Consider the following 23411-nt stretch of genomic DNA (forward strand, 5'->3'; position numbering starts at 1 on the left):
TGCTTGATGATAGGCACGACAGAGAAAACAATGAGTACTCATTATTTCTCCTACCAGAGAACTAATGAGCACGCTGTGAAATTATCAGCTAGTAGGCTTAAAAAAAAAAAAAGAAAGAAATCTTTTTCCACATAATACCTTTGCTTGCCATGTGTTATCACAGACATAGTTTGGGGTATTCCTGGGCTTAAAAAGGGCTTCAAACAAACCCATGGCAGTTGGTTCATGGTGGCGGTGAAGGAGACACAAAGGGAAGGAGCACCTTGTAACCACATGTGTATTTTAATACTTTTTTCCCTAAATATCAGCTTAGTGGACAGTCTAAGTGCCATTCCCCAGGGATGCTCACCAGCTGCTGTCTCTCCCCTGAAAGACATGATGCCAACAGCAGACAAAGCAGGAGGAGTCTCCCTTCCTACGAGGACCTATGCTTTGGTGGTGGCCTGACCCAGTACCATGTTCTGGATTCACACCAGGTGAGGTCCTTCTTCTCACCCAGCCTCCATCCTCCAGCTCCACGTGGCACAGCAGCAGAGACAGCCTGGCACACAGCGCTCCAGTTCTCCTCCTTCCAAGCCAAGTGGGAAAAAAAAGAGTTAAAGGCAGACAGAAGGGCATGGTGAGAGGAGCCACTCAGGAAGTCAAGGCTGGAAAAAGAGTGCAGACTTGTTGTGATAACTTGGGGAAACAGGATGTCGCAAGGAGGCCGATGCCCACGCTGTTCCCACACCCCGATGTGATACTGTCCAGACCCCCGCGCCCCCCTGAGGTTCGTCTTTATTTTTAACAAGAGCAAAAAAAAATAATCCCTACAGCAACAAATGCTGACAAATATAAGTGACTCAGCTGGAGATAAGACTGCCTGAGTAAGCCCCAAGACTAATTTTCCCTCCGGTTCTTCCTTTCTCAGAGGTAATCTCATACCTTCACCATAACGAGATCAAGACAAAATACAGCTCTGGTCTGTCTGCTGGGCTGGGTCTATAAAGCACTATGAATCTCTCAGCAACATCAAAAACTACTGGAAGGCAGGACATTTTTCCCTTGGTCTACCTTGCTATTTCAATTTCTGAAAAAGTACTGGAGAAATGAATCAAACCAGCCCCACAATTAGTGGTCTTTTTGTCCCCATAAAGATGATTGAAACATCCCTACCCTTCGTAGCCTCACAGAAAGATGGGCTACTTTCCCCAAAAAGATTCTTGAGTAAATACAGGAAGTTTACAGAGGCCCAGCTACTCAAAACTTACATCAATGTAAGAGCCACACCACTAAGAAGGAGTATCACAAGGTCTTCCATTAGCAGTTCAGAGCACTAAACCTTCCGAGGAATTTCAGTGTCACGTTCCCAAAAGCACATCAGAAGGCCACAAGAGAAAAAAATTACCAAATCCTAATCACCAGTGAGGTCAGATAGGACTCAGGCTTTTGCTCCCAATTAAAATGTTTGTCTACCAACCATCCAAATATGAGGAATATGAGGACAGCTTTCTTAGCCAGCCTGTAACGGACCCAATACTGGAAGAAGGATGTATTCCCTTAAATTGCCCTTTTTGCAGGATTGTACAGGCACAGATTTAGTGTAAAGCAAATATTGAACAGAAATGGCAAGAAAAGTCATGACTTAAAGTGTGGGGCTAAAACAGCCGGTGTTTTAAGCAGTTCAACTTCTGACCATTTAAAAAAAAACAACAACAAAACAAACAAAAACTGCTCTAAGGCATCTGCACAAGCCACTTGCCCAGGCTCCAGAGGCTGCCTGATCACGCCTGCACGCTGAAGCAGCAATGAGGGCTCGCTGTGATGAGGACGCTGCACTAGGCGTCATGTCAGAGAGGGAACCAGAAAAAAACACGCGAGCAACGGTGACCCAGAAGACATGAAAGCAGAGAGAAAAGGAAAACTGAGAATCAGTGGGCTCCTCTTGCATATGGATGAAGACTCACTTCAGAGAACGTTTCGCAGATGCAGACAGACCAAATGAAGAAAGCACTAGGCTAGTCTGATTGCACGCCCTTACTGCCAAACTCTCCAGGCATCGACCTCATACATTTTGCAAAGAACATGCTCCAGTTCCTTTTTTTTTTCTACAGTGCTTCCTGTTCACCCTCACTGTACTTCAGCTTGTGAAGCCAAAACCTCTGATCGAGCACCAGATTAAGAGAGTGTGCATTAGAAAAGCATTCTTTATTCCTGCATTCGAACAAAGCTGACATTTCACATACATTCATAATACAGATCAGCTAAAAGGGTTTACAGGGCAGATATCTCCCCCCAGGCTATCTGTACCCTTAATGGTTTCTGTGCTAAATCTATAAACCAGAACAGGATGAATTGCAGGTATTTAAACAGCAAAACTAATTAACTAAACATAACTACTTCCTTTGAAGCTTTGGTAGATGGCAACAATTTCCATTTATCTATTTTTATGTGTGAATTGGAAACAATAGCGAAACTCAGCATTATTCTGTCATGGAAATTAAGAATTGTATTTTCAAGCAGAAATGATCAGAAATCCTGAGAAGAAATGAAGGTGGCTAGCTTCACAATTTTGCTCTGGCAGGTCTCCTGGATCAGATGGCAGATGACTCCTCGTCTCTAATTTCTATTGGTTTTGGAGAGGATTTTTACCCTCTCAGAGATGCTTCTCTGCATAAAGAACACATTTACCACCTCTCCCACTGCACCTTCATGGGGACATGTCTAGGTTTATCAGCTGTAATGTATTTTAATACTTACAAAGGTTTCAATATTGGGCACATTTATTAGCATATCTGCTAAATTTGCTCTCCACAGAACTGAAGGACTCAAATTGCTATTGCACAAGAAATCATACTTTTTGATATCCATGCTGTTCCTTCAGGACCATTACTGCAGTAAAGAGAACTTACACTTTTGCCAATATAATTCAGGACAGACTAATGCCTAAATTCCTTTCCAGATTCAGCTTGCTTAATTTCAAGGTGAATTAAAAAAAAGCATTCTGAGTCTCAAACTCCTATTTTACACCTCTTGCTGCCTTCATTTTCACAAAAAATAAAAATAAAAAAATGCCAAATCCTCCCCACTCCTCTGTCCTGTGCCAAATTGGTAAGCTCCAAAGTTTTGAACTTCCAGTGGCTTTATCCTTTCTGCAGAGTTCAGAAATGTGTAGCTGAGAATTGGGCTTGTCCCCACCACTAAAATTCATTGAGGAGTTTCTGTAAATAATGCACCAAATTTCACAGGTCAAGAAAGGCTTTGCCAGGGAGCTGCTCCTGCTCCTGCAAAGTGCACAGGCTCCAAGTCAGCCCAACTGGCTTTTCAAGGTACAATTTCAGCTCACGTAGAAAAGAAAAAGAACAAAATATTCTTACGGGTGCATCAAGCACAATTACACAGCCTGGTCCTCTGCCTTCATCCTATACCACGCTGTCCATCCCAGTGGCACCAGCACCATCCCACCACATCTCTGAACAAAAAGGAGAAGGTGAGGAGAGAAAAGAGAGAAAACCACAGTAATTTTATTTTATCAAGTGTTAAGGTGTGACACAGTGCCACCATTCACCTGCTCCACATCCACACGTCCCTGAATGTTTTCTGACTGCCTCCACTGTGTACTTTCTCACGGGCACGCTGCCCAGCACCATTTAGGGCTATTTAAAAGGCAACCTGAAGGCCAGCAACCCGTGCAGCTGTGGTGATCTCCAGGCCTGCTGCCTTCATGGTGTGCTGCATCTCCACAGAAAACCTCAGGGAAAGGCCCAGTTCCTCGCTGAGGCCCTCTCTGAAAAGTGCTGATGCACTTCAGACCTCTCACGGATGGGAAACTTTTGTGCTTGTAACTCACAAACCATGAAAACCCAGCACGTAAAGGGACACGTGAGGTATCCCAGTCTGTTGTCCACACAACGACCTGTTGGTGAGCAGCCACTTGAACTACTGTCAGTGAGGGTTTTCCACGGTCTCCCCACTGCAGTGCTTTTTAGTCACTTCAGTTCATTTAAATAACGAAAAAAAAATGAGTTAGTCACTGTTTCAGACACAGCAGTTCTTACTTCTTATATTTTCCCAGAACTTAGAAGTTTCAGACGAATTGTTACTACGCTAAAAAATACCAATTAAGGGGAAAGAAAGAAAAAAAAAAGGAAAAAGAAAAAAAAAAAGAAAGAAAGAAACAGAACGATGTATTAGTAAGTAAGGGATGCTGCTGCCCACAATAAGCAATGGGTCGGTGACTTCGCACAGGCCACGTTTTCACACTGCTGGCTGAAACCTGTAAATTTTTCTAGCAATATTCCAGGTTTGAGAAGTGCCAGGTCACCCTCTCAGACCTACCTAGCTGTGATTTTGCCACTATACTGGGAGAGAACAGATAAAATGGATCACACGAACCGGACCAAGCTTTGTTAACCCAGCCAGGTGCCTTTCACTCACCGCCCACAAACCGATGCAGCAGAGGAAGAGGGGCAGGAGCCAGCAAAGGGATCAGAAGAGAAGCTCAGATCGGGAACCTTTTTCATCCTGTTGATGAAATATCATGAAAACACACTCCTTGCTTTCAGCTGAATGAACCAACTGCCTGCTTGACAGCAAAAGCTCTGGTGTTCATGGCAGGGGCTGGTCAGGCTGCAAGGCCGGCTGCAGGTCACGGAGCAACAGTCCCAAATTATTGCTGGTTTAATTCTGCAGAACAGACCCCATTCAAACACCTGGTAGTCTGAGAAACACTGCAAGATTAATTCATATGTTAATTCAAAATGCTGGTAGAGGTACAAAGAACCAACCCATGGAGGCTGAGGTCACTGAGAGATGGAAGGGAGGAGGAATAAGCACCAGAGCTGATAAGCAATCAGATAAAAATTTTAAATCGGGTACTAATAGGACAGGGACCAGATACATAAGGGAATAATATATTGAAAAAAAACTTACATAAAAATGAAATTAGAGCATTTGGAAAGGTTGGAGAGCTTAGAAAGCTAGTCAAACAGCTATCACACTGTGAAACAGGGAGAAAAGTCAATGTAATTAAATGGCCTCAAGGCAGAGTAAATATGGAGTGGCCAGGTTTGGCACACAACAAGTCATCTAGATCTGAGACCCACTACAAAAATCACAGGGGTCATCTACCAGTGCTCAGTATGGCCCAAATTTAGCATGTTTAAGAACATAGTGAACTTGAAGCTTCACTTCATTCACTACATGCATGGCTAGCAAGAGCATGAACTAAGGGATTATTTGTACATACATCCATTCATGAATAAAATGCATTTATTCCCTAAGCAAGTTGGACACAAATAAAGCTGCTGCACTTCAAACTCCATTCTCCCTTAATCCAAACCAGCATTTCAACATGCACAAACAACTCTACGGCCTCAGCTGAGCCCGTGCTTTGCTCCTGGGCACCACAAAACCAGGCTGTCCATTTTTCCTGCCCATCCAAGGTAGTTGGGGGATGTCCAATTCTCTGGGGTTTCCAATTTTTTCTCCTCACTTCAACTGTAAGACCATTCCTCCTGCTAGCAAAGCAACCCAACCTTTGTTCAGGACAGGCACTTTTGAGTTTTGCAGAATTTCCCACTCCCACACACAATCCAGGAGACAGCCTGTATGAAAGATTTATATCAATCCTTTATGCAGCAACACGCGGTTATATAAAAGCCAGGCTATGCAGAATACAAAGCAGACAAGAAGCACACTTGAACTTGTAGGTGACACAATTAACACTGGAAATTCAAGATTGTCACGTAAAAGTCTAGCGCCTTCCAAAAAAAAGAAAAAGGTTTCTATCAACAGTGACACAATTTGCAGTACTAAGAGAGATCCTGGCCCAGCTCCATCACCGAATGTTTGAAGTTGGTTTTGCTGGGGCCAGATTTCATCCACTGCATATTGACAATAACAGGGCAAGCCCCAGCATGATGAGTGCAGTTTCACAACAGCTTTAGACAGATCTTGATCACAAGCTGTCCCCAAAAAGGGACCTAAAGTGACTCAAGCTTCCCCTGACCTTGCTGCCATGCAGGTAGCCAACCTGGGGACCTGGCCAGAGAAGAGCAGTTGTCAAAGCTGGGGTGTGGAGGCAGGAATGTACTGCTGAGGCCAGGAGGAAGGCAGGAAAGTCCTGCTCAGCCCAGGCTGTGGTTTCACAATGAGTTGGCTTCAGCAAGAAAACCATCTTACTGGGTTCCTCCTCCAACCACTTCTGCCTCATGCTGGAGTCCACTGCTCCCTTTTGCCAGCTTTTGAGGCTGCTCTGTAAACTCCAACTCTGAAATAAAAGCAAGCTTTAGAGGTGACATCTTTTTTGGAGCGTTCCTTTATTCTGTGTTGCTTTAAAATATCTCCTCCTGGCATGGCACTGTGTGCACTGAAATCAGGGCAGCCATAAAGAGGTGCACTGCAACACAGGGATGGGCTTTTCTTACGCAAGCTTTCTGGCCAAGGCCAACATATAATGCAATCACATGCTAATATCCTCAAACGGCACGTATGCTTCTTTATACTACTTTTACATAAAGGTATGTAGCACTTTCTGCTTTGGGGACTGCATCCTGCTCTGCACAAATTCTGTTTCTCTCCAAATGCTACATCTGGAGAGCCATGCCAACTGAGAAATAAAGAGCTGTCCTCAGGTTACCAAGAAAAAGCTTCAAAACCATAAGTGGGGATTTATCTCACATGACATTAATCACCCAAAAGGTGTAGCTGGAAGCTGATCCTGTCTCTGTGTAGCTGATGAAGAGGGAGAGTGGCATCTCCTGAGGACCACTCATCCTGTTTCCATCTCTGCTGCCCAACCTGAGAGCTGAGATGCTCAGCCTAGCCTCAATGCCTAACACAATCCTCTCTAAAAACACCCTTGAGAAAGGAGGAAAGAAAAGCAAAATCACACATACCTTTCTCCGCCTATTACTTTCCAATGGTGAGAATTAGAAATTAAGATTTTAGGGGTGCGAAAGGTCACTACACAATCAGTAACAAAGCACAGCATAAAGCCAGCAAAATGAAGCATTCAAAGATACAAGCAACTGCTTTATTTAAGAATAAAATTAAAAAGGAGGGAAAAGAGGAATGATTTCTTCTTTCAACCAAAAGCCCAAACCATTTTGATGATACTCCTTTAAGAACAAAGACCGCATCCCACAGATTATCCCTCAAAACAAAGTCAAATGCCTTTTTACAGCTTGACGGGAGCCTAGATTAAAATTTCATTTTGCATGGTCCCTAGCTCTGCACCCTTATTAAAACACACTCCCTGATGGCGTGTCTCACAATTAATTTCTCAAGAACTTCACAAATTTAGGAGGTAAATGGCTCTTTTCTGCACTGAGTCCTAAAACAATGACACCCCCTCCACAGCTCCTTTAAAAATAATTAAGTTGTTAAAATTATAGCTGTTTATAGCAAATTTAAGTCTATCTAGAAAGCCAGGCTGGGGTTGCCAGATGTGCAGGATGTGCAGCAGGAACCCTAGGGAGCCCAGCAAGGTCTGAGACTGCCAAGGAGGCAGATTTCTCTGGCAATTTTGGTATGAGGATGGCTTCAGCAGGGCATTTCCCTCCTGCCCCATGAGATACAACACATATTGGTAGGTGATGACAGCATCGCAGCAACAACCCAGTGTCACACTGTGAATGCTCAGCCTTCCTCCACCCCAAAAAGAAAAGCATGCTGAGGCTTCACACACCGAGGTGTCACGGGAGTGATTCCCCTCTGTTGGCACCTCTACAGCATGAAAGTCAAAAACCATGACCCAAATGCTAAACTGACAGCTAACCCGGCCTGAAAAGACATGTCTCACCTGGTTTTATTTGCTGAAGCCCAGCCCACAAACACAGAGCAAAGGATCGGTCTCTAACAAGTGAGCAAAGAAAACAAGAAGAATGGACTTTGCACAAAGTTCCTTAAATGCTCAGTCTCTAATCGGTGTTACTGGACATTAACTGATCTGCCTATCCTGGCAGCCAACTGCTGGGCTCACCTCTCACAGCCGATTACCATCACCCGTGCTGCAAATAAAAGGAGAGAGAACATTGGGAGGGGGCGCACACATCTCCTGTAGGCTCTAGCTTCTGATCTGCCTTTGCCCCAAGCCCCACTCCATGTCATGGGGTGGAAGGGCGTGGAGCACAAGTAGCAAACAGAAATCATACAAGGCTACCTACACAGTGGGTAGGGTGTGAAAAGCACTGGCTCTGATGATGGAAACACTCCGTGCTTTGCTACAGACAGCTTAACCTCGGCAGCTCATGAGGTGCCAGCTGGGCAGTGAGGACAGGCAGTGCCAGGGATGGCTCTGGTGGGGCAGAGCTGTTCAGCAGTGCTATGAACAGCGACTGCTTCTCGATGTCTTCTCCTCTTCTCATAAGGAATTCAGATAGAAGAAAAACAAGCCACACCAACAACCCTGACAAAGACCTCAAACATCTCCTTTCTCTGTCGCTGAGGATGGGAGGTGCTGCAAACTGCGTCACGCTTGGTAAAAATTGTGAGCTGTGAATGGGAGAGGAAAAACAGCAAAGGGAGGCTCCTTGTGCAGTCCTGTGACACAGCTGAAACAGCCCCTGGCCGATGTTAAACCCGGGCTAATAAAGCCCAACTGTTTAGCTGCCTGCTTGGTGGCTGGTTTTAGCAGCGACACAGAGCAGGCACTTGTCTGGCGCTCGCTGACGGACAAGCCACAAACAGCCGGTGGCTCTGGGTCAGATCCCCTTTTGCCCGTTCCCTCGGAAAGAAGAGGGGTGTTTGTGCTCAGGACACAAAGCCCAGTCTGTTGCAGATTTGGATGTGGGCCTCCCCGCCTGGCTCCGACCGCTGGCTGTGCATGGGCTGGAGCCTAAGGGGGAAAAGGGGAAAAAGACCACGGGAGCTGTCCTACCTCCCCAGAGACTCCTCATCTCAAACTCAATCATTTTTAAATGTTGTGCTTCGAGAGCACTTACATGAAGTGCTCGTGAAAGTCTCAAAATGTGTAAATTGGGAGTTTAATTTGTATATTTGCCACTGCTACTCTTTAAAAAGACCTTAACCAGGCTTACATTTTTTCCAGCGGAAAAAGCTACACACGGCATTTCTCCCTTTGGCAATCGCTACCATTTGCTTGCTTGCTTTGGTGCGGCTTAGGTTGGGAGGGGGTGAATAATAAAAATGTTAACACTTCTTCTCACCTTTAGTTTGGACAGGCTCAATAGCAAGCAGCTATTTTACATATTTACATAGCTGTGTCAGCACTCATATGCCCACAGAAGAGGAAACACAAAATCATGGGTCCTCTTCTTGCCTAGCCTTACCCAAAGCTAGCTTCAGTGAAATCAGTTCAAGCATTCAGTCTTTGCAGAGGTCACCTGAATCCAAGTGGTTACAGGACCAGGATGTGTAGAGAAGAGCAAACATCAGCCGTGGTGCACGTGCCATAGGAAGGGGTCACGGTGTTCTGGCTGTCCTCACCCCCAGCCACCCCACTCCAGCCTAGGAAGCAGAATATTTGCATATATACTTCATATCCAACCTTAATTTCAAGGGTGAAGAGGCAGCAGTCTCCTTTGCTGCTGTGATTCACACGAGCCTACAGCAGGGCTATTCAGAGCCGGCATCTAGTCCAAGCTGAACCCCACAGAGCCGATGCCTGGGGGCACTGCAGTTCAAGAGCCTTTTGAATCAGACCCGCATGATCTTTTCGCTGCCATTTATAAAGGAAATAAATGTTCAAAAAGCATGGTGTTATCATTGCAGAACTGTGTCTTGCTGGACTTTTCTGAATCGCTTCTTATATTTAACTGGGCGTTCTTCATGTAATACAGTAAAAGCTTTCTTTGCTACGCTCCTCCAGAGCTGTGATTACAGGTTTAAAATTAGCAGTTAGTTTCAACTCACTGTATTTTCTAATGATGCCTACATCTAAAAAAGTAAAAAAAAAAAAAATCCAAGGTAATTGGGTTCCCTTCCAGGACTGGAAACCACAGAGCTCCCGAGCTAAGCCATGCTCTCCCAAGAGCACAGGCATAAAAATACAGTGTGGCTGCAGTTTATGGAGTGTCCGCCACAATCCCATGTCTGTCACCTTTCAATCACTCTTAAACTGCACTTGCAGCTTTGCACATCCTCGGAGATAAAGCAAACCATCAGGCCTGGCCGCCAGGCAGAAGGCCAGCAGCAGCTGATGGAGCCTGCCTGGACCCAGGGAAGTGGTGGAGTCACCATCCCTGGAGGTCTTTAAAAGACGTTTAGATGTAGAGCTTAGGGATATGGTCTAGTGGAGGACTGTTAGTGTTAGGTTAGAGGTTGGACTCAAAGATCTTGGAGGTCTCTTCCAACCTAGATGATTCTGTGATTCTGTGACCCTGCCTTCAGCCCCAGCAGGAATCTGCCAGTGTTCGGGGGGGGGGGGTGGGGTGGGATCAAGGCAGCAAGCGAACATTTTGCTTATGCAATTACTTATCCAGCCACAACCGTGGATTTTCCTGCATGATCGGGCTGATAAGCATCAAACTTTTACGAACGTTGCCTTGCATCCTAAATGATGTGGTCAGAAGCCAGAAAGGAGGTGAATGATGTGCAGAAAAATGCTGGGAGGTTGGGGAGAAGATGCACAGAGGCTCTGGGCTTGGTGTGCTCTGCAAACCTAGAATATCTCCAAGGACTGCCACCATCCTGCATTATATACACTGCAATGGCACTAAGAGGGATCAGCAGCAAACTGGAGTTTCTCCTGGAGAAGTATTCATGCAGTGACAGTGCTACAGAGAAGGCGGGTAGGCATTTACCATCATCCTGCTCAACTGGAGAAATGCCACGTTTCTGCTGGGTGCAGCTTTTTGGAGAAAAATGTAACTCCCTACAAACCTACTTTCACATGAAACTACATTTGTTGTCTCCAAAACCACACAGTGCTTCCTGCTCCCCATTAAATATTGTTTTCAAAGCTTATCTGCTGTTGCAGAGCTCAGAGCCATGCTCTGAAGAAAGGAAAGGAAAGGAAAGGAAAGGAAAGGAAAGGAAAGGAAAGGAAAGGAAAGGAAAGGAAAGGAAAGGAAAGGAAAGGAAAGGAAAGGAAAGGAAAGGAAAGGAAAGGAAAGGAAAGGAAAGGAAAGGAAAGGAAAGGAAAGGAAAGGACTAAGGAAGAAAAAGACTAAGAAAATATGAATCATCCTTTGGAAAGCTGTTGATACACAATCTCCTGTCACCCTGTATTTTTTTAAAAGAAACCTTAGTTTTTGCAAATCATGGAAGTTTGAAGAAGTAGCTTTTCAATGCTTTTCTAATTTGCAACAAGGATCCAAAGCTCTGGCCCAGATTTGGCTATGCTGAATTACTCAACCTTTGTGAGCAGCACTACATTAAGAAATTGCAATTGTTTAATCAATTATTATTGCGTAAAATGACCACGCTCAGAGACTGAACTGCTGCTGGGTCAACTTTACAAAGCTTTTTTATTCATCAGGCATTAGGGAGGAGGAAGGATACGAAGGAGGAGGTGAACAGGTTGCTGAGGGGCAGTGTGGAGCAAGGTTTGCTAAGCCCAGGAAGGCAGCACATTCGCACAGGGTCTCATCTGAACCACTTGTGAGCAGCTCCTTTTAGCTATGTAGGAAGACAAAAGTGAATCAACACCCAGTAAGGACCAAAGACTTCCCCATGTTGTTTTAAAGATGAATTAATGCAATAGGTATGAGAGACAGGATAAAATCGCATCAGGACTTTTTTCCCATCAGTGACTTATATCAATATTGCCTACTAATATAAAAAAAATAAATAAAGAAAGAAAAAACACCCAAGGTTGATAACTTACTCCCACTGAAATCAACGGGAAAATTCATGCCAACCTGAACAGAAGGCAGCTTTTGCTCTCTCACCTTTCCCTCCCCTGTCTCGGCACACTCCGGCAGATGGCAGGGTGTCCCTGGCAGCCTGGCTCTCGCCTGTTCAGCTGCAGAGAGCCAGACCCAGATATGCAGCTGGGTGGGGAACACAGCCCCAAACAAAATAAAATTGCAAGTGCAGCCTCCCGTGAAGTGCTCCAGCTTCAGGCAGATATATCAACCCTGAGATTCCTTCGGTACGGCTATAATCAAGACTCTATTTTATTTTCATAGAACAATTAACGTAATCTGTATAGCACTGGCAACAAACAAATTGTGCCTTGCATACACGCCAATGCATGTACAACATGCAAGCAATTTCAGAGCATATACTTTATGTGTGTATCCACTTATACCTTGTGCCAGTGCAGTACAGGTGATGGACAACTAGTAGCTGTGCCTGAACCAAGGCTAGCTGAGCTCTGGAATTAAGCAGCAACATTTAAGTATCTTCTTTAACCAGCATCACACAAACAAACAGAAATAAACAAAGAGAAAATGAAGAAAGAAAATTATGCATCTCACATTCCTCCACAGAAATGATTCTTCACCCTTTTGGGTTTTATCATTGGGTTTTTATTTTTTCTTTTTCATTTCTTTTTTCATTTAGACACACAGAGCTCCATGTAAGTCTTCAACTGAGTGAAGTGGTGCACCTGCAGGCAATGTCTAATTTAATTTACAGCTTCATTGAGGAGATATTATTAAAGGTACACCTAGAAGAGCTATTTTAGGCAAGTTTTAGAGACTTGAGAAATTTCTTCTTCATTTCCCTCTGTATTCAAGGTTTCTACTGTAAGCTTCACAGAAATAAAGCAGCATCCCCCCATAACCATGAGTAATTGAAAAGATCAAACACAAACAGATTATAGGAATTCACGTAGTACATCACTTGTGACTTCTCCACTAGAAGCGTATCTGTCTTGGCTCATACAAATAGATGTCCTTATCCACTTCTTACCATGTGTGTATTGATTGAAAAGCAAGAGAACAAAGTGATTTAGGAGAACAGCACATCTCAAGTCTCCAAAGAACAGAATAAATACATTCAACATATTTTAACGAGACGAGAAAAAAATACTGCATTGAGTTGGTCAAAACTTTTTAGCTACGAAAATTTCCTGTTGATCAACGTGACATGATTACAGAGATTCTGCAAGTGGAGAATGTACATTGGTGATTGCCTGCTACTCCATACAGAAACTTTCAGTTGGAAAAGTTTTTAATTGCAAGTTCAAATCAACCTTTTGAAAGCAAACTGCTTTCTTTCGAAATATAAAATGTCATTTCAAGTTAAAACATCATAAAGATTCCTGCAGAAACTAGTGGGTCTTCTTTCCAGGACAACCCTCCCTTTCCTCCCTCAAAAACCAAAAGGTATTTGTTCCTCAATACTATTTTAAGAGTGTGAGCCTTGAAACCCTTCTAAGGTCTTAATACTACTTCTGCACATAGACGGAAAGCTCTGGCAGCACTTGAATGAAAAGTCAGGTATTTAATACCAACATTTCAAGGTATGCCCAGCAGAAAACTTCAATATATATAAAATAAGATCAACACAGCATAGCAGTCCTTATACGTGCAAACCCCAGAATCAATTTAAGTTTATTTTTATTGGGTGAAATTTACAATATGCCCTAACTCAGTATTTGTTTCCTCAAGGCTTCACAGACAAAGTGCTCCTCTTTTGCTAGTCTATCCCACATGTTTATTAAAATAGATACAGCACAGTGAAAGGCAAACATAAAACTGACAGAGGATCATTTTCAGTTTCAGGGATATTTTATAAGCTATCTCTCAGAACTTCAATTTATGGCTTCCCTTAATGGAGCCTTTCAGGGCTGATTTTAATGCGTTAAGTGGAAATTCCTCTAGTTTGTTACTGCAATGTTTTCTTTACGACCTGCCCTCATATATCATGTAGGTCTGGTTTATTTATACCAACAGCCACTCATTCAATGGGTTGGGAAATTCTAAAAACTAGCTGCTTTCACTTGCATTCTTCCTGAATTAAAACGCTGTTTTCTTTTATTACTGTTTTGGCTGGACACTCCTCCAGTGTTCCACAAACATAAAGAAGACTGAAGTTGCTCTGAGCTTTTTTTTATAACCTTTTTTAAGGCAGGAATACAGATTTCCTCCCTGGAGCCAGACAAGAGCCCTCTGTCTGTAAGCATCTTGGTACCAGCCTGCAATCTGACAGCTACCACTACAAAGAAGAGGCCTCCAAAAGCCATGAGAGCAGCAGGGGCTTTGAATGGATCAGCTGCAGCATCTTGCACCTTGAGGTTTGTCTGCAGGTTTACATGCTGCTCATGTCTCTCCCTGCCGGCACGCTCAGGACTTCCTCAGCTGTTTGTAGACTTTGAGGTATGTGAGTACTTTGACAGGCTATTTACCTGAGCAGTATCTAATTTCTAGATGGGTTTAATTTAGGCAAAGCATAGTAATAACACCTGGAGCTCTTCACAAAGAACTTGCTGTCATCACTTGATTCTTTCCAGCCTGAAGCTCACTCCCTTTCCCTTGCACTAAGTATAGCTTCCTGAATTCATCCAACAGAACTCGCAACCAGACACATCCCCGGCTCTGGAAGAGGTTTTCCAGCAGTGCAATACATAGGGCCTGCTAATGCAGTGCTGAATCGGTACAGCCCACAATGCTGACCTCGCAGAGACCCAGTGGGTACCAGGGGCACCGGATTAGCCCTTCCATGTCAAAGGGGTGCAACCACACTGGCCTCAATCCATGTGGTCCTCAACCACGTACAATCACAAAATCATAACATATCCCAAGTTGGAAGGGGTCCACAAGTATTATTAAGTCCAACTCATGGCTCCATACAAGACCACCCAAAAAACAGGCCCTGTGTCCAAGAGCATTGTCCAAATGCTCCTTGAACTCCAGCAGGCTCGGTGCCATGACCACTGCCCTGGGGAGCCTGTCCCAGTGCCTGACCACCTCTGGGTGCAGACCCTTTCCCTAACCCCCAGCCTGACCCTCCCCTGTCCCAGCTCCATGCCGTTCCCTCGGGTCCTGTCGCTGTCCCCAGAGAGCAGAGCTCAGCGCCTGCCCCTCCGCTCCCCTCGTGAGGGAGCTGCAGGCCGCCATGAGGCCTCCTCTCGGCCTGCTCTGCTCGGGACTGAACTAAGAAACTTCAGTGCCTCCTCACACATCTTGCCCTCTAGACCATTCACTATCTTTGTAGCCTTCCTTTGGACACTCTCTAATAGTTTTATGTTATTCTTTATACTGTGGTGCCCAAAACTGCACACAGGACTCAAGGTTGCTCTTGAGTCCAAACCAGCACAGGGCATATTGGGACAATCCCTTCCACCAACCGACTAGCAGTGCCGTGCTTGATGCACCCCAGGGTAGGGTTGGCCCTCCCGGCTGCCAAGGCACACTGCTGGCTCATACTCAGCCTGCTGTGACCCAAAACCCCCAGATCCCTTTCCACAGGGCTGCACTCCAGCCTCTCATCTGTAGATATATCCAGGGCTGCCCCACACCAGGTGCAGTATCCACCACTTCCTCTTGACATTGCAAGGTCGAGGCCAAAATGAGGCATGCCTACTGATGGGGCTGTTCATTACAGAGGCGTGTAAATAAATATATCGTACAGTGTGTGTGCACAAATACATAATTACATTACACATAATCCTACAAGAATCTTGCTGGTTCTCTGGAGACACCTCTCCATCCCAACCAACATTCCCTGATGGAAATCACGTACCAGAGAAGTCTGCCACTGCATGAAACAGGGCAAATAGGTCAAAAGGGGCAGAGAATCACCATGGATAATGTGTTCCTTAGCAAACAATGGTAATTTAGAAACCTTTATTTTTATTTTTTTTTTAATGTCCAGAGCATTCCCAATAAACTGTAAAGACATTCATAACAAATAAATAAATAAATGAGCAGCAAGCACTGAAGGCAAATCCTGCTCATCTCATTCCTGGAAAATACTCCTGAACGTCCAATACTTAAATCCCTCCTTTGGCTTCAAGTCCGTGAGAGAAGGCTCCTGCTGGCTCCTGCCCGGCAAGAGTAAGACCAACGGGAAGCTGCCCGCTAGGAGGGCACTCACGTCATCCTCTGCCTTCCTGCCAGCCCCACCGCGGGCTCAGCCCTCCTGCCAGGCAGTTTTGCAGTGACTAAAGCCTGAACTCCAGGATAAACAGATAAACTCTCGCTGCCTGAGTTAAAACTATTAGCTTACACGCGATCTCATAAGCCACACGCTGCACAACACTAAACCTCTCCAGCACCTTCACCTTCATGCAGCTGTTTCTTGCTCCCCTTGCAGAATCAGAGCCAGTGACAGTAAAAACACAAGTGATAATACAATAAATCATCCTGGAAATGGCTATTATTGAAATAACTATCGTCTGACAAGAGCGGAGATATGTTATTTCCATGGTATATCTTTCATTACTCCCTTGCAACTACTCGATTATGTCAAAAGCCAAAATCTTTATTACACCATCAGAATATGCCTATGGCAAATGGAACATAAAGCATAACTAATGGCCATATTTCCCTGAAAGGGCACACGAGGCTGACAAATAGTCACATGAGGTCATATTATCTCTTGGAGCAAATCAGCTAAGTTGTGCCTCCTTTGCCAAAAGGGTATTTATATCCTGATACTGTTCCTTTTTATTCTTTTTCATTTATTTTTATGTTAGGATATATCCCTAACTTTCACATACTGGGGAAAAGGATCCCGGTTCTCAGATATTTACACCATCGTGTGAATTTACACTAATTCATGCTGTTAAAGTGACCAGAAGCTATCCACAGACATCACTCACCTTCATGATGCCTGGAGCAGACTCAGTGCTCCAACACATCTGAAGATTTCAACTGAAACATCCCTGAGAACAGTGAGGAAATAAACAGAGCTGAATTTATACGATGACTTTTAGAGCTGCGCCAACAAGCATGACTTCCAGCAGTTCAGCAAAAAGCTGCATAACATTTTTAGAAGGAGCATGCCATATGTTAATCACTTCTAATCAGAGACAGTTTCTCCACGTCTACCGTTCTGGCTCATTTCCTTACAATTAAGAACTCCATTTTCCCCAATTGCTACAATACAGATGTGCTACTTTGGCAGTGACCTACTGTGTCGTGCCCTTAGCATAGGCGCAGCGAGAGCCATAACCAGTTCAGTAGTTCATGTTCTAGACAGACAAAATTAAAGCCAGACCATAACAGAAGTGTACAGTAGCAGCAGTCAGAAGTCCAAGTCTGCCAAACAGTTATTCAGAAATTATGTCCCTTAATTTAATTTGCATGATGGAACAAACCTAACCCAACAGCAAGGCAGTATCTAGCAGTGAAGCAATCGGAAGGACAATTCACAGTTGGTTAAACTTTTTGTAAGCAAGTTTGTTAACTTACATTCTGGAAAAAAAGTACATTTTGCTAGCTGAGTGGATGGTGCACAGACCAACTTTGTTTTTTCTCTCTGCAAGCAGAGCTAGCTAACAAACTTTTGCATCCAACTTTGTTACCCAGTGGTGCTGTACTCTCAGAATTTGCAGGATGCTGGATGCCATAATTTCAGTGAATCCTCTTTCTTCTAATATTGCAAGGCACAGAGGGCAAGGAATGTATTAACTAACTTTTAAAGCATGGAGACCAAGCCTCACAGAGCAGTTTTCTTGGTCCTGCAAAATAGCAACTGACAGCAGCCTATTTAAGAGCATGAAGCAGGCTTATAACCCTCCTTCCAACATGTAGCATGTGTTACATGCTGCACTCTGATTTCTAGAGCCCCCACAGTTTCTCACAAACTTCTCTAGCTCAAATGAAGCATGCATCATCCCAAACACAACTAACCCACTCCTTGCGGTGATGTTTCTTGAGGCATGTACTGAACTTTGCCACTCCCTGATGTTCCTTCCAATCTCTACAAAAAACTTTGTGCCTGTACCAAAACAGACTATTTATTCCTAATATTTCTAGCTGTTTCCCAATCTGCCCCAACACTGCCTTTCTCTCCCTGCTTGCCATTAAGTACAGATGTGCTGGCAAAGACCCTTAGCCCCAACAGCTTACACTGACAGCAGGATTTCTTTCTGCTCGGCACAGTTTAAAGTTTGCAGAGGTGACACAGCTGAGCAAAAAGAGCAAAGCTCACTTCACACCAGCTACAAGTGCTGGTGTCAACGGGGGGGTCGGGAGGCAGTTAGGGAGATGAATCTCACTCACCTCCACCCACCATATCAACACCAACAAAACTGTGTTCCGTAGTACTCACTAAACCCTTTTGCAGCCTGTAATATGACAATGTAGTTAAAAGATTTCCTATGTTCCCATGAATCACAGCTACCATCCCTTCTTAACCAATTATTTTTTGGAGGTGCCTGAAGAATTATTTCAGACTTGAAAAGCCAGAGTCTCCTATGCATTATCAGGACACCTTTGTTCCCATCATATTTTGTTCATTTACGTATGCTATTGCTCTCTTGAACTACTGCTTCCTCCAATTTTCCCTCTACTGAAGTAGCTATACCGATTCTAACAAGTAGCCATGGCAACATAATCTTGCAGAATAAAGTACAAAATAATCCTATGATCAGAAATCTAAATTAGAAAAACGGAATGGAAATAACATGTTCTTAAACCCTGGAAGTAAGTGACCACGGGAACAGATTACAAATAGATACGGTAAATTCTCCAACACTCAGGAACTCTGATGCACACAAATGAATGCTATACTTCAAGTCAAATTTACATATAAGTTATTACCACGAGAAGCTCCACACCATGTGTTATGAAGACAGTGAGATTAAGAAAGTTAAAAACAAACAAACAAACAAACAACCTTCCAACACTACCAAACCTCTATCTGAAACTATCAGCCTGTTGGGATCAGCACCTGTCATCATGCTGCAAAGCCTGCTACGTAAAATTTCACAGCAAAGTTGCCTCGATTGGCCTGTCCCAAAGTCAGACTCCGGTTTGTATTATGGGGATGCCCTGCCAGATCCCTTGAGGTGGACACACGGTGAGCACTTCCCATCCAAACCCAGCAGGACAGGGATGGGGACAGTACCATTCGTGATCCCATATCATTATCCACATTCCTGGGAGGGTGAGACTGCCCTTCAGCGAAAATTTTTACCCTGGCAAAATTAAAGTACAAATACTGTTTTATTAACTATAGTGAAAGCTTCCACTTTTTTTTTATTTCATTCTGTCTAATGGTTTAAAGATTCTTCACAGAGTTATACCAAGTTTTTGGTTCAATCTTCCACAAAGGAATTAACGCTAGGATTTTAGAAAATGCTTCTTTTCTAGTGATGCTTAACAGGTACCCAGACTTTGTATGTGCAATCGAATCCCAACCCCCTCGATATATTTAATCTTCTAAGCACCTTGAAGGAGACAATACTAAGCCGTAAGGAAGACTGATTTCCAAGCTGGGGGGTGAGGGGAGAACCCTGCACCCGGTCCAAATAAATCCCCTACTGCCTTATTTTCTTTACAGTAACTGAGAAAGAGGGCTTGAACCAGATTTACTGCAAAGAGGATGTACTGATTCTTATCTGTGAAAGGTGATACGGACTGTCTGGACTGCTAAATTAGCCTGTAATGTAATCTAATCAATGAAAGACACATCGAGTGTTCCCACTCAAGCTTCCCCATCAGCTGCAGGCAGCTGAAACAATCCAAACTGAGATTCACAGGCACTGCTCAGCTCTGGTATGGTCGGGAACAAGATTACCTCCTCCTTTACCTTTCAATTTCACTTTCAAGCAGATGCGTGCCAAGGGCAGCTACATCGTCTATGAAATATGACACAGCCCCGAAGTACAAAGCATTTCCCTACCTGCGTATCTGCTGGAACAATACAAGCAAGCAAACAAACAAACAAACAGAGCATTTTCCCCATACATTTACTGGAACTGTAAGGAGTAGCTATGCATACAAATTGCAATCACTGAGATTTACAGCCCTGATTGTACAAAGCAGTTGCATGAGGTAGGCACTTACGAAGCGTCCCGTGTCTCATTTTCCCTCTATACTTGCAAGGGACACATTTCCTTGGTTAAATAATGTATTTTAACCCCCTCAAATCTCTCGTTGTCAGTACTTTACTGAAAAAAAAAAAGGACTGAAAGGCGGGCAGAATCACTTTTGTTTTGTCAAGAAAACATTTCAAAGGGGTAGGAAGTATTGTTACAATTCTTACAGAGATATTGCTTGGAGAATAACACGTGTTACTGCAGTATACAGTACATCACGCTTTTCTTAGACTGCTTTAGATCTGTGGATTACATCCAAGAGGCCCGCGGAAGATAACTATATTTGTCCATATGCTAAAATTCACCATGCCAGTGGCTGCAGCTCCATGGGCAATTTCTGCAAACCCAGGGAGACCGCAAGAGCCTCGTCTCACGGGAGCTGTAGCCGCTGCCTTGCAATTGTATTAGTTTAATTGAGGATTGCTCAAAGCCATGAAGAACTCTAGCAATGCCAAGAAGATGCTCTTCTCCTGCTGCACACCTGACACCACCATCCTCAGAAGCTTGTCTGCACACTTTTGGCAAGTCAGGAAAAGATACAATATCCAGCATACAAGGAGGCTGTCTTGTCTCTCACGTAGAAAAATTCTTTGCTTTATTGAATGCTGGTGAGAAGTTAAATCCTGTGTGTCCCGAACACCCAAAATCAAAGCCAGGACTACAAGCTGGACACTGGTGCTTGCCCTGCCCTTGCTCCCCTGCAGCCATGCCCAGGCTGTGATGGAAAGCCAGCAGGAAATTAAACCCTGGAGGCAGAAGAGGTCCACCCCTACAGATGAGGAGAGAGCAGTATTTCTTAGAGTGTAACTGCATCGTCATCAACACCTCTTGAACCTTCTGCCTCCCAGCTCCTCCTCTGGCAGTGCTGCCTGCTGCCTGATTTCCCTTCCACTTACCAAGTGTCACCTGCTCGCAAGGCACCTTGGCCAGTCAGCCCTGGAAGAAGGAACTGATTTATATGACTTTAGCTCAGTAGCTGGAGTGTACATGAAGGCTGTGACAGACCCATGTCCTTCAGGGGCGGAAAATGAGAGGACAGAACAGCCCAGGATGGCCAATATCTGTTAGAGCAGGACCTCTCCCACGGAGCTCTGCAGCTGGGCCACCCTGTACCGGCACAGCTACTGCACCCATGCCACCCCCAGCCCTTCAGCAAACAATTTCCATTTCCACCAGCTCAGAGCCGGCAATCAAGGAGGCAAAAGGGGCAAGTGTTAAAATCTCGCGCTGCCCTGTGTGCAGACCGTCCTGTGCCTGTCCCCTCCAGTGCCAGCCCTGCCTCCCACGCAGGGGCACTGCCGAGGGATTTTCTGCTCCCTTCCTCCCCGCAGAGGAATGCAGGAGAGATGGCAGCTTAGTGCTGAGCTGGTGAATGCCTCGTTTCACTAAGCAAGCAGTTTTAGGAAGGACGCCGTATAACAGGGCTCCAGTGCTCTGACGTGGGCTGCGCTGAGCCACGCTGACCGCATCTTCACTGCTGACAACCTCCAGCAAACGCACAACCCTAGGAGCCTTCCCAGGAGCACACAAAGCCCTGGACAATGCCAGGAGCCCTCTGTCTCCATCTCATACCCTTAAATCTGCTTAGCACCTCTCATGCTAAGCACCTTGCCGTGCTTCTTCAATTGCTTTGAACCAACTTCAGCCTTTTGGCTCTGCAAGGCACGAGCACAAGTCTCAGAAACTCCCTAAAAATGCAAATGTCACATTTTGGCACTGGAAATGAGCGCTGGCAATGCACTGCTAACTGGAGGAATATCTCAGGGAGGAACTGTGCATGTGCCTTTCCCAGCCCCAGCACACAGAGCTTTTTGTAACGCAGAACTCCCCAAGAAGTCAGGAAACAGCAAATTCCTATAGTCCAGAAGGCAAGGAAAACCAAGGCTCTCCCTCTGATACTTTTAAAGAAAAAAGAACTTTTGGATATTCCTTCCTCTAGTAATAAAAAGACCATTTTAGACTGTGCTACGGAAGAAAGAGCTCCAAAGTGAGAAACTGAATCTGAGAGAGTTGTTTCCAACTGCCTGCTTACACAAAGCACTCATGCAGAGAGGCTCCTGCACCTCCTGGGGCAACACTGGTGACAGTCCTTAGTTTGGATCCTCTGCTAAAACAGCGAGAGAAAGCCAGGACAAAATACTGATTTCAGTGCCTGAATATTTTAACGACACACAGGGATGACTACTGACACCGGCTCTCGATTTACAAATTACAAATTCCATTGCAGAGACAACCACTGAAACACATCAGCCTACACCTCCACGGAGCAAAGAAATGCAAGGAAACCGCTGCAGTGGCCAAAGGAGTGGAGAGAAGGAGGGTGTGAAGCATCCCTGCTGAAACAGCTTCATCTTCACTCTTTCTGGGAGCAAACCTGGGTTTTTGTAACAGGCTCGTGCAGCAGCAGTGCGTTCAGGTGCTGTTATTGCAGGCACTACACGGAGGGAGAGCCCTGCAAGCCCGATACGCACTGCATTCCTCGTTAGATCACACCACAGGTCAGCTGCTGTCTGGCCTGCACCCCAGGGAGCCCTTGTGCTGTGTAAACAAACCAGTGGCAGAATTTAGACATAACAGCTCCATTCAGACCCCAGCGAGGAGTTCACATGGAGGCTTCGCGGCGGTCTCTGTACGCGGTTCAGCCAGCAGGGAAATGACAGAGTTTGGCCATGCAAGCACAAGGCGCACAGAGGGGGGATGCAGCAGCCCTCGGCTTGTTAAACCCTCACCGGGCAGGGATTCAGCCCCAAGTTTTCCCTGCAACGTGGACAACACCAAACAGTTTCTCAGCAGACGCTGCTGCAGATGAAATTTGCTCGCCTGCCCTCTTTACTGCACAGACCCAATTCTCAAGCTTTTCCTGTAACTTTCTGCCAGAGTTGGTTGGCTGCAGCTGATGCTCAAGTGCATCCCCTAACCGGCAGCAGTGCTTCCCTCCGCTGCTCCGAATAAAAAAGAGACACACGTGAAACAACGTGTGGTGCCTAAAGGCATGGGGACACTGAGGCAGGAGCACCCAGGGGCTGGAGGAAGGCGATGGCAGAAGGGACGGTGCAGCAGCACGCTGCAATGCCACTGACCTGCAGTTAAATGAACTTGTGGGCAAATATGGGATCACTTTATCAAACCCGTGCCAAGGGCACTGCTGAAGCTGCTCATTCTCTCAGGTCCAGCAACTACGTGAACCCCGGGGAGAAGACAAGGATAAGAGCATTTGTGAACACCTCTCCCCTCATGAGCTGGGTGTCCTGGGGAGCTCTGTCCTGTTTCTGCTCAGCCCCTCGCCAACAGAGGTCCCGTTTTGGGGTCACCAACCCTGCACTCCTCCCTCTCGTGCTCCTCACTCCATAGGCGACTTTGAAGCTGTTTGTAAGAACAAAACCACCTCGGTCCCCCTTGAGAAACGAAAGCCCGCGCTTTTTGGGGCCAGTTCATGCAGGGCACTGCCGGCCCCATCCAAGCCTGCTGCCCCCAGCCCTGCAGCCAGCAGTGGGGCAGTGGCAGGGGGTGAGGAGGAAAGCGGGCTCAG

At 45.2% G+C, this 23411-nt stretch overlaps 1 protein-coding gene across 1 annotated transcript in view; it reads right to left on the minus strand.

The window, feature by feature from the left end:
- SNTB1 (syntrophin beta 1) overlaps positions 1-23411 on the minus strand; it is a 114870-nt gene that overhangs the window by 90456 nt on the left and 1003 nt on the right. The gene's annotated exons all lie outside the window — the stretch shown is intronic.

Source organism: Aythya fuligula, chromosome 2 (assembly GCF_009819795.1).
Source record: "Aythya fuligula isolate bAytFul2 chromosome 2, bAytFul2.pri, whole genome shotgun sequence".
Classification (NCBI taxonomy): domain Eukaryota; kingdom Metazoa; phylum Chordata; class Aves; order Anseriformes; family Anatidae; genus Aythya; species Aythya fuligula.